This window comes from Microtus oregoni, unplaced genomic scaffold (genome assembly GCF_018167655.1).
Source record: "Microtus oregoni isolate MIOR12 unplaced genomic scaffold, Mior012 000165F_ref0000029, whole genome shotgun sequence".
Taxonomy (NCBI): Eukaryota; Metazoa; Chordata; class Mammalia; order Rodentia; family Cricetidae; genus Microtus; species Microtus oregoni.
In genome coordinates this window covers 686,329-699,033 of record NW_024544820.1, presented here as the reverse complement: position 1 = coordinate 699,033, position 12,705 = coordinate 686,329, and the positions used below count along the sequence as shown (strand labels likewise).

The window sequence follows — 12,705 nt, the reverse complement described above, 5'->3', positions numbered from 1 at the left end:
AGAAGAACAGAATTGTCATTTATATCACAATGGATGGAACTGGAGTTCAACATATTAAGAGAAACAAGTCAGATTCAAAATGATAAATACCAAATATTTTCTCTCATATGTAGAATTTAAATAAAAAGATATGAAAATAGAAGCGTGCCCAATTAGAAATGGAGGGAACCAGTAGAAGTTGTGAGGGAGACAAGAAAGTATGGAGGGAGGTATGGATGATCAAATTATGTTATATACGTATGTGAATGTCTCTTAAAACCTATTATTTTGCACAAATAGAATAATCTTAATCTTATTTTTAAAGGTTCCAACCACCCTCCTACTGCTTCTCCCCGTCATGCCAGTAGAGGGGGGAGTTGAGAAAGAATTGCCTTAGTTTTATAAACCGCTAGATTAAGAGGAGGCAAAGTTACAAAGATAAACTGGGATCAGACTCTAGAGGGAGAAACATATATGTAATAATGTTCAGTTGGAAAGGACCAGTCTTTTGAGAAACAGTTGCTTAGTCACAATAAAGCAACGAAGCATTCTTCTCGTACTTCTTCTGCCCTGGACAATGGCTCTTTGGATTTTGCAGAAACACTTGAGACTTACCAGAAGCATGGCTGCATGTACAGGTTAGCATCTGGTTCTTGCTTATCTGTTATTGACAGGATGTTGGGCTAGGGTTCATGTTGTTCTTAAAGACAACATATCTCTCAAAAGTATCCTATGTCTTTGTTTTACCCTCTGAAGAATTTTGTTTGGCTTGCTTGCCATTAGGAAGCCTGGACCAACACACATGGAATGGATCCAGGTTGACTACCTGTGCTCTACTCCCTCCCCCACCCAACATCCCTAGTTCCTCCCTCCCCCACTCCAACATCCCTAGTCATACCCAACATCCAGCCCCTCTCAAGGCCCCACACCCTGTGTCCAGATCAAGTCTGGTGAGTTCCTTGAGCTCTAGCCTGTCTTCATCCTCTCATGTTTCCAGACATAGCCCATGCAGCAAATTCTGTGCACCAGCTCAGCCTGAGAAGTCCCAGATGATATGTCCCTCAGCCTCCAAGTTGGGTCCCAATTCTATATCTAATAGGCCAGCCTAGTCTGGTTAGTACTGACAGCACCAATATCAGTCCTTAGGCTTGGCCCAAGCTGAACATCTTGTACACTGTTACAATCTGATGAGTTCCCTGGACCCTAGTTCACCTGCATCATATCCACGCCCTATGCCTTGCTAAGGTTATACTTCTCTGTGTGAATCTAGCATGATGAGTCCCTGGAACATACCCTGCCTGTGAAAAGCCAAACTTCAAGCCATGCCTTGGCTGCATAGGCATCCTGTTTATGAATGAAAAATTTGTGCTTAGAGAAATTGAAGGCCCTGTTTAAGGGCTGTAAGTGTATTAGGGAATGGTTCTTTATGCTTGTCATTCCAGTGGCTGGGAAGCGGTGGCATGAGGGCTATGAGTTAAAAGCCTGCCTTGCAAGGCAAGTCTTAAAAAGCACAAGCCAAAAAGTTTCATAACTGATCATGGACAGAGATAAACACAGAAGATCTCTTGATTACAAACCCTGGGTTTATTATTTTTAATTTGTCTCTCTCTGAAAATTGGTAGGAATTTCTATCTGTCCTAGCCCATCCATGTTTGTCATATCTCTTAGTATTTATAATAAACTAATGTGTGGAAAAAAATACACAAATGGCAAAGTCATTGGTCACTTTCTTCCTACATGAAGTAGAAGATACTGCTTCGGAAGTGGCTTGGGCATAGTCATGAAAGAGGCTATAAGAGATCACAGCAGAGAACAAAGAAGGCCTCCCTTCTGAAAGTGGTCTGTGTTTGCATTATTTTGGTAGGAGTGCCAAACAGCATATCACAGATTGGTGTCTTAACAGAAACTATTTTACAACTGTTCTGGAAGCTAAAAGTCTAAGCCTAAAGTGTTACAGCTTAGGTTTTTCCCAAGTCCTCTCTTCTAGGTTTGTAGGTTGTCATCTTCCTTTAGTGGCCCCGCTTGGCCTTTTCTCTCTTTTGTGCTCATTTTCCTTGTTATAACAACATCAGTCATATTAGAAAAGGTACTGCCCCAAAGTCTCACATCAGCTTAATTACTGTTCAAAAGCCTTATCTCCAGATACAGTTAAAATTTTCTTTATGAGATAGGTGATAAGGCTTCACGCATACATATGAATTTAGAGACGAGGCTACAAAGCAGTCCCACAGAACGCTTCTTCAGATCTGGGGATGAAACATTTTCACATTTTTAGTTCAAATAAATAGTTCAAAGGAAAGACACACAAACAATTTGGAAGTGAATCATTTGTACTGGGAAAGATCCGAATATTAATGCTCCCAGTCACGTCCACCTCTTCTCCCCATGTTCTAGTTCTTTCACTGCAGGTAAGGGAAGAGTTTCAGTAAGCACGATTCTCTGCTGGCTGAAAGAATTACTCTGTCAGTTTAGTCTTTTTCTGCAACTATCTGATCCCTTGAGAAAAGTTTGGGCTCTTAGTTGTCAAGAGATAAGTAGAGAAAATGAAAATTCCGTCTGTATACTCCGAAATGTATTTTTTTTTTTTTTGTCCTTAGTCTATGGCAATCACAAAAACATCAGACATAGATTTCAGGTTTCCTGGCATCATCTCACATTGAAATTCTTGGTCATGCTGCTCCGGTAAGTACACATACATTTATCAGACTGAGTTTTCTAATCTGAGACCAGATAATGTAGTTGGGGAGGGTGAGAAATGGATTTTATTATTATCTTTAAAATTGCCATTGTTTGGGATACAAATCCACAACACCATTAAGAATTCTCAGCTTATCTATACAGTTTCATCTCCTGCTACTCTTCAATATAACTCTTACACTCAAACAATATGAGATCTTAGCCCTAAAAATTGCCAGTCTGGTTCATGTATCCATATCTTTGCACATTCTGATTTAGGACTCCCTTCTAGAATACCAATAGCATTCTTTCCTTCTTTACCTACCTACAACATGCAGTCTATCCTCTTCTTTATTCTTTAAGTCTCAGTTCAAATTTCTTTTGTGAAACGGTTCCTCTCCTCCCCAAGAACTAGGCATTTCTTCTGTTTTTGTCACTGTAGCTTGTGTATTGTCTGTGTTGGAACATATTTTAGCGTCAAGAACTTTGAACTAACTGGAATACTCTGTTGCTCTGGCAACTTATAAAAATCTGGCTCAAGGTAAGTTACCATGTGTTCCTGAAATTAATAAATTCAAGAATGAGACATTGCCAAGGATGAATGCTTGCCCTTTCTTAAATGTCAGCATGATCTACGGAATTTCTATGATTAAGACAGAGAGATGGGAGAAGCTTAGTTTAATATTTGATAAATGCTACTTGACCTAGGCTTCATTTGTAGGAGCTAATCTAATCTAAGCCACGTTTCCAAAACTAAGCCCGAAGAAGAGCAGTTTCCATTGTCATATCCCCCCCCCCCCCCACTCCAAAGCGGTAACTAAGTTAAAAGAGTGTACAATGTACTGGCAGATATTTTTCTGGTATAATGTTGAAAAATCAAGAAAATCCGTTTTTTCATACGAGAGGGTCGCTATACCTAGGGTCTTCAAAGAGAGCCTGAGAGGCCAGAACATTGCCACATGAATGAGGAAATGCTAGCATGGAAATTGCCACATATAGACTGTGGAGATAGTGTGGAGGAAGAGTGGAGTGTGGGATGGTGCAGAAGGACTGATGCAGAAACCAACTGTCATTCTTGGGTAACTGAAGTGCTATGGGCTAGAAATCCAGACAGTTACTGCTCAGACTTCCGTTCAGCAATGACTCTGCAGTCCAGAGGGTAGGAAGGCAGTTACACAGCCTCTTGATGCCAAAACTGGGCTAGAGGTAGTTGCAGAGAAGCCACATATCCATGACTTCCCACTCCATCCTATTTTCATATATTCTTACATCAGAGCTCACTGCAGCTTTGTATGACAGGCACGAGAGGGAATATGATCTATTTTATACCTGAGGATGTTATGTCTTACAAAAGATACCGATGAGGCAGCCAGTTTCTTCACACTTTGCTGGCCAGTTTCTCTTTCCTTGTGGACCCTCCATGCTCACATCTTAAACTCTGCTCTCACTGAAGTCTCATGTTTTGCCAACACAACATATTCTTGATCTTTCCATACATTCAAACTCTCCACTGTAGCATAGCCATAACATTGGCTCTAGTGTTGTCAACTTCCTTAGTCACTTTGTTTAATATAGCCTCCCATGTACCATATGCTCTTCTACATGTTATTTGATGCATGAATGAATAAAATATAGTCTCTGTTGGTCACAAAGTATTTCAGATCGCAAATACATTGTCTCTAGAATTAGGGAGGTGAACAGCAAGAGACATCTAAATTATTAAAAAATTAAATTATAAATTTTTAAAAATATTTTGATCTTTTCAAATTTTATGCTAATATATATATATATAATATGTGTGTGTGTGTGTGTGTGTGTGTGCCTGAATGTATGTTTGTGTACCATTGGTGCACAAGTGCCTGCAGGGGACAGAAGAGAGCATCAGATTTTCTGAAAACTGGAGATACAGGTGATTGTGAACTGCCTGATTTGGGTGCTAGGAAATATATCCCGGCCCTCTGCAAAAACAGCCTCTTATTTTGTTTAGTATTTATGTGTATTGTGTTTGTGCACATGAGTATGAGTGCCTTCAGAGGCAAGAAGAGGGTAATTACCTGGAGCTGGGGTTAGAACACGTGTGAGTCACTTAGCATGTATGCTGGGAAAATCCGGATCATCTTCAAGAACAGTAATCATGACCCCCTTCCCCCTCCGCTCAATAGGCTGCGTTCTTTTGGAACGCACACAGATCTGGGTTCTGATGACTTTATCCGCGTTCGGTCCTTTGTCCTTTCACTCACCCACCGCCATACCCGGCAGACCCACCCCCTCCTGTGCCAGGAACGTGCTGCCACTGGCACCATGTTCTACCCATACCCAGCACTAACCCCGGAGCAGAAGAAGGAGCTGTCTGACATCGCTCACCGAATTGTGGCTTCAGGCAAGGGCATCCTGGCTGCAGATGAGTCCACTGGAAGCATTGCTAAGAGGCTGCAGTCCATTGACACTGAGAACACCGAAGAGAACAGGCACTTCTACCGCCAGCTGCTACTAACTGCTGATTACCGTGTGAACCCCTGTATTGGGGCAGTGATCCTCTTCCACAAAACACTCTACCAAAAGGCGGATGATGGACGTCCCTTCCCCCAAGTTATCAAGTCCAAGGGAGGTGTTGTGGGCATTAAGGTAGATAAAGGTGTAGGACCCCTGGCAGGAACCAATGGTGAGACCACCACCCAAGGGCTGGATGGGCTGACAGGACGCTGTACCCAGTATAAGAAGGATGGAGCTGACTTTGCCAAATGGCGCTGTGTGCTCAAGATTGAGGAGCATACTCCTTCAGCCCTTGCCATCGTGGAAAATGCCAATGTTCTCGCCCGTTATGCCAGCATCTGCCAGCAGAATGGCATTGTACCCATGTGGAGCCTGAAATCCTCCCTGATGGAGACCATGACTTAAAGCGCTGCCAGTATGTAACCGAGAAGGTACTGGCTGCTGTGTACAAGGCTCTGAGTGACCACCATGTCTATCTGGAAGGCACACTGCTGAAGCCCAACATGGTCACCCCAGGCCATGCTTGTACCCAGAAATATTCCAATGAGGAGATTGCCATGGCAACTGTCACAGCCTTGCATCACACAGTGCCCCCTGCTGTCACTGGAGTCACTTTCCTGTCCGGAGGGCAGAGCGAGGAAGAGGCGTCCATCAACCTCAATGCCATCAACAAGTGCCCACTGCTGAAGCCATGGGCCTTGACTTTCTCTTATGGCTGAGCCCTGCAGGCCTCTGCTCTGAAGGCCTGGGGCGGGAAGAAGGAGAACCTGAAGGCTGCCCAGGAGGAATACATCAAGAGAGCCCTGGCCAACAGCCTTGCTTGTCAAGGAAAGTACACCCCAAGTGGTCAGTCTGGAGCCGCAGCCAGCGAATCTCTCTTCATCTCTAACCATGCCTACTAAGCAGAGGTGAACTAAGGCTGCCCCATCAACACTCCAGGCCCCCGCCTACCCACTTGCTTTTGAAGAGGGGGCCTTCAGGCTTTCCCATCACTCTTGCTGCCCTCGTGACTGGTGTGGTGTTGTCTGCGAATGCTAATTCTGCCATCCTTTCCAGCCCACTGCCAATAAACAACTAGTTAAGGGGGAAAAAAAGAATAGCAATCACTTATCCACTAAGCTATCTCTCTATCTCTCAAGCTGCAATAAATGATCCTAAACTGCAAAAATTACCCTGAACCGAAGCAGCAGATTCCAAGCTAAAAGAACGGCAAGTAAATCTATTCTAACTAGGATTGCAGTGAAACCACTCCATGGAGACTGTACTTCGGGTTAAGATCTAAATGATGAGAAGGGAGAGACTGTTGATTGAATGGGATTTCAAAGGCTTTGAGGTGGGAGAAAGTTAGCAATGTACATAGCTGAGGCATCAGCAGTGCGGAAGGAGCATGGCGTCCACAAACGCATTACTTTTAAACCTAACCTGCCAAGAGCTCTTTAAGTGGAACTGAAGGGGACTGGAATTTACTGCTTTGCCTTTATGTATTAATCTTGATCTAGTCATTTTCCATTAAAACCAGGAGTTCCTGACTTTAGGATGTTTTTTGATAAATCTGTTGGTCAGTCATGTTATCTGCTTGTTATTTTCTTTTTCTTTTTTGCTTACGATGTACTTAATGAATCCAACTACCCCCCCCCAAAGAAAACCATGGCCCTGATAGATTCTTCTCCAAACTGTACAGAATAGATGATGGGGTACTTTGGAAGATGAATGCTTCTGCCATATGTTGTCTAACCAAGAAGCCAGGTTTTCAAGTCTAGGAAAATACAACTAGCATAGGATGAAACCTACTAATCTCAACCAAAATTTTAGTGAACCCTTGAGACTTTCCAGGAAGAAATTATGGGTGAGGGGGCTTTGTAAACACAGAGGATGGACATTATCTGTTGAGACCTTTGACAGTGTGAACGCTTTCGCTATAGAAAAGCTGTTCTTGGTAACAGGTGTTTCTTGGAACAGTAGAGACTGCAGCATAGAAGTTGTGGCTAGATAGACCTATTTTGTTGGGGTCAGAGACCTTGGAGTAGGATTAAATATGAAGTCCAAAATCTATGTGTTTTTCTAGGAGGAATACTGACATTTCAAATGTATTTTAATTTGTTTCCAATAGCCATCATGCTACTCCTGATTATACTAAGCCTACTAATTTTGAAATTTGTGGAAGATATACATAGTTATAACTCTAGGCTGAGGCTCAGATTCAGCCTAACACACATTGAATGCCACTGAAAGAGGGGAGAGAAGAAGGTAAAGGAAAAGAGGAAAGAAAATGACAAACAAAAGAAAGACAAGATATGGACTGGCTTTGTGGGAGCCTAGTCTGTTTGTATGCTCACCTTCCTAGACCTGAATGGAGGGCGGAGGACCTTGGACTTCCCACAGGTCAGGGAACCCTGACTGCTCTTTGGACTGGAGAGGGATGGGGAGGGGGGTGGGGGAAGGGGAGGGAAATGGGAGAAGGGGAGGAGGTGGAAATTTTTAATAAAAAATAAAATAAAAAGGACAAGATAAGACAGGAATGAATAGAAGAAATAAAGGAGACAACTTGAAATCAGATGAAGGGAGAAGGTAGCCTCTCTTTTTGTCCAGTAGGTTTATCAATCCCACCTCATTAAGGCATTTCTCTAAGGTCTAAAGAATTCTTCATAGAATAGCATTTCGACTTGATAAAAACAATCCAGCAATGGGTAGCCAAGATTGTCAAATTGATTTGCTCAACTAAAAACCTGCAAAATCTTTGAATTTTTCAGGATCTCAAAGCCAGAGGAACCAACAGAGCTCCTTGAACATGGGACAGTGAGCAACTGAGATCATCATTCTACTCGTCTTTTCGACCCAGAGAAAAGCTTCCCTCTGAGATCTAACCAGTAAAACCATCATATAACAGCGTAGTCATCTGGAAAAGTCCAGAAAGAGATAGGAAGTCTCACTACTCAAAGTAGAACAGAACAAGGACTGGTTGATATCTGATTTAAGGTGGAATCTCCAGTGGTCTGATTGAAAGTTAAATAATTCATGGAAATGTTGTTACTAGGATTAACTCAGCTGCAGAAAAATGTTGAGAAGGACATGTAAGATTTTGTATGAGGAATAAAAAAAAATCCATGAACTGAAAGTGAACATTGTAAAAGACAAAAGACAAGTTATACTGACCCCTTTATCCCTCTTTAGTTGACAAGGTTTGGAGATGAGAATTTGTTAAGCTTACATAACCCCCATGTTGTCATCAAACAACCTTTGATTCATTTAGTTTTCAGAATACTTTTTTCCAAACCAAATAGAAATTGCTACTTAGCCAACATGATCCCTATCAGCTGTTAAAGGGGATTTTTGAAAGAAATCTCCCTAGTTTTTTCTTTTCTTCTTCTATAAATTTGACTTGTGTGAGTCACCTTAGGGAGTATGGTCAGATCAACTCCAGATGTCTTCTCAAAAGAACTTGAAGGTTGTGTAAAACTAAGTCTTGTGGTCTGTGGTTAAAGGTCTCTATTTGTGAAGCACCATCTTTGGAGGGCATCTATATCTCCAACTCTCTCTGATGTCAAGAAGCTAAGCCTTTTACTTTCGTATTTGGAAAATGATGCCTAAAGAGTTTCCACAGTGGGTCAGTATAAAGCCCAGAATCGTCCTATACTTAGCTTAGATAATTCTGTGACTAGATTTTACAATCTCTCTTAGGTCCTAATTCAGAATACTGTGAACTCTCTGAAAATTCCAAGTTTGTTTGATTACTTATTTATTTTATTGGGGGAGGGTTGGATAGAGTCACACTATGTAGTGTAGAATAGTATCAAAGTTAGTATCTTCCTGTTCCAACTTTTCTAGTGTTGAGAATAGAGGCATGCAGGTTATAAATCAATTGCATTCAACTTTGCTAGCATCTTTCTAAGATACTAAGGTATATTTGCAGCTTTGCTTTTTGACTTTAGATAATAGAGATTTCTTCTCTTTTGCCCACCCATCTTTTTCTACTTCCTTTTGGCTTTTATTTTGTTCTTTTCATCACTAAGGGTAATTAGTGTAACTGGCTAAAGTTACATTTGTGTTTGTTTTTCATTGAAATGAGTCTCATCATGTCCATAGGAAGAAAACAGAGAGTTGTAACATAGTTGCTGCACTGGTAGGTGAAAGTTCACTTCTCGCCAGATCTTAATTCTGGGTCTTTCACCGAGAACTTCCTGTGTTTAGTATGAAGTCTGCAGGAAAAGAGCTTGCCCTTTAAAGACTTTTCTACTACAGTAGAATTGGAGACATGGTCTTAACATGATTCCAAATTATTTGTGACCCAAGATGGAATGAAGCTATGAAAAACAACTCATTCAACAGGTACGTTAGTGAGATTTAACTAATATTGACAAAGTATTTGCTTCATATTGGGGCTTATTCTCTGGAACTTCAAAAATAAGTAAATCGAGGAGGATTCCAGATAGAGCACATCTTCTAGCCTTGTAAGCATCTAGCATACATGTTGTATAGTTAGTCTTAATTGAGGTACATGCAGAGTAAAGGAGAAAAGAGTCAGCCATTTCCTAGATGATAAGTAATAGAGAAGATAATTGACTTGAGCTTGAAGAATAAACATAATATCTCATAACAAGACAGTTGTTAGTAGATCAGAAAGCTCTCTAGATTCAGTGATGTATATGTGAAAGTTAGATGCATACTAATGTACATGGCATGTAGTAGTTGGAATATAGAATAAGTAGAGACAGATGAACATATAGTTTGTGGTAATATTTTGAAAAATCTTGACCACTTGATTGACATATTCAGTATGACAGTGGAGAGCCACTGATCCTTTAAAAGCAGTATAATTAGACCAATAAATTTGTGTTTTTTAAAAGACCACTCTGGCAATAAATGTTAAACATTAAGGATAAAGACTTTATTGGAAGAAAATGAAAATAATAATCAGTTTTTCCTTTCATTTTAATGCTTGCAATTAGAACCACATCGTCTTGACCCTCTATAAAGCATTCTGGAACTAATGTCATCACTGCTTTTTAATATTTGCTAAATAATTTTTCTGGGTCAAATAAGATCTTTGTCCTTGATGAAGCTGCAGGCTACTAATGAAGAAAGAGTGGGAGACATAAAAAAATCACATGATAAGGCAACAGGAGTTAGGACTGGAGAATTAAAATATTTGATGATGATCAAAGATAACATATTTCCAGCATGCATTCCTTCCATGAAGCTAAGGCACACACAATGATGAGTATGTTTGTTTCAAATATGGTGGTAGGCATTTGAAGACTTAGATATTTAAGGGTATGGGTAATACACAACTTGATCATACTGATCCAGAGATAGAAGAGATAAGGACTCATGATATGGGCACCTGTCTGTTGATGTTTTGAAAAATATTCAGAAACAAAAGAAGGAAATCAGTCAGTAAGCATTCAAAACTATGAGAAACAAAAAGGCAAAAAGTACAGAATCATATAGAGTGTCAGTATGTGATATGAAGTAAGGGGCCAAAATGGTAAGGGAGATAAGAGACTATGGTAAGTGTACGTTCACAAATTTAAAGCTATTCTGCCTGAAACGAATTACTGTTTTTTTTTTTTTGGCAAAGAATTGATGCTTACATCATATTCAAATGATGCTCACTTGGCTTTTGTTGACCAAATTGAGTCTGAAGCAGGGTGATGCCCTGTAAACATGTTGGTGATTGCATTATTACACTTTGTATGTGTACACAGGTATCAAACTGAAATACTGCACATTGTATGTAAGTGCAAACATAATACGTAATTTTCAAAAGAAAGAAATAGTAGTTAATTGAGATATCAAGAGGGATTCAGACTCATAAAGAGACTATTTCCTTTCATTATTAGAAGTGTGTGATAATTTGATGATACTGGATTGAAAAGCAATTCAGAAATGCAGATAGTGAACACATAATAACTAAATTATGGCATATTAGAAGGTGAAATAGTGAGACAATCTATGGAGCTTGCTTTTTCTAAAATGATAGTAATAAGTTCTCTGAAGAATGATATGAACATTGTAAGGAAAGGGATTTTTTAAATACCATCTGTAGTTAGAGTACACTTACACTCTGAAATATCAACAGACGAAGGAGAAAATAGGATGATGTCTCAGAAGGGGCCTTTGCCTTAATAAAATTGGTGAGAACCCAGCCTGTGGAGTATTGGAATAAGATGAAATGAGACTGGTGAATTCCAGTTCAGATACCTCTTTGATTCAATTAGGTTGAACTGAGAGGTTCACAAGAGACGCCAGAGTCTTAAGGCTGCAGCTTGCCATTCAGGGAAGAACATTTGGAGAAGTAGGATTAGGGGAGAGGAAATTGACTTAAACCACAACAGGCATGGTTCAGATAAGATGTGAGGATCAGCTTCCTGTCAGCAGAGCATAGCTCATGGAAAGAGAAGTGAGAGAATCTCATTATTTACGATCTCCACCCCCAAACTTAGAATCAATTCTGCTTTTGAAAATTAAAAAGGTTAAGGTCTCAAGTGGGGTTAGTGGAAAGGAATAGTGGCCCTTCCGCGTGGCATATGGTATGAAAGACAACAGGAGAGATGATTTGAAATCCAGCTCTGCTGAGTATTGAGAGACTTGAAATGTGTCTTCATTTAGGTAGTCTAAAATTTAGTTTCATGATCTGTAAGAAGGTCATAACAATACCTTCTAGAGTGGCTTTGAAGATTGCAAAAGAGGATGTATGGGAACCGCACAGCAAGGTTCCTGACATGCAGCCATCTTTAGTTGCTGGCTCTCTTTTTCCATTTTGTTTCTTTCGTTCTAGCTACTCGGGGCCCTGAAACCTCTGTCTGTCCCTGCTTTCGTTTTAGCTACTCGGGGCCCTGAAACCTCTGTCTGTCCCTGGACTCTGTTACCTCTTTTTCTATTTAAAAATTATTAACAGATAATGAAAAATTCCTGGACTTATGGATTCTGGGGATTCATATTGTCTAAAAGATAACCATCACCAAGATAGAGTCATGCTTGCTGCAAAGTCATACAAAGCCTCTTATTTTTTCCATTCTGCAGCTACTGCTAAGCTTTGAGAATGTACCAGAAAACTTTCAAGATGCCCAGTAGCGTTAATGAATCACAAAGTGGGCCTACTGTGAGGTTAGAGGCTTTGCCAAGCTTTGGAACTTAACTTTCCTCATTAGGAATATATGACTAGTAAGTGCACCTATAGATTCTCCTACAATTCCAATGTGGACACAGACTCAGGTTTAGGGATTAGTCACAAAGATCCCTTCAATGAGGGCCATCAATAGAGGACCCTAACAAATCCAGATATGGTCTAAGACATAGGATAAAATATCCCTGGCAATTTTATAGCCTTGAAAACTTTTTCACAAATGTTAGGTAAGTATTTAAAATAAGTAATGTTTATTATATAATAACAAAATGAAATAGCATGTAGGAGAAAAGACAAATAAATGCCTCAATATTAGTTTTTTATACGCATGTCATATTACACACATGCAAGGTTCAGAAATTTACCTAGTCTGGCTCAACTTTCAAGACTTAGTTTTGAGTGTTCTTTGGAGAAAGTCTTTTCTATACTCA

The 12,705-nt window shown here is 40.2% G+C and overlaps 1 pseudogene; it reads left to right on the top strand.

The window, feature by feature from the left end:
- The first annotated feature begins 4,950 nt into the window (after positions 1 to 4,950).
- Positions 4,951 to 6,075, top strand: LOC121445207 (annotated as a pseudogene).
- The last annotated feature ends 6,630 nt before the right edge of the window (positions 6,076 to 12,705 follow it).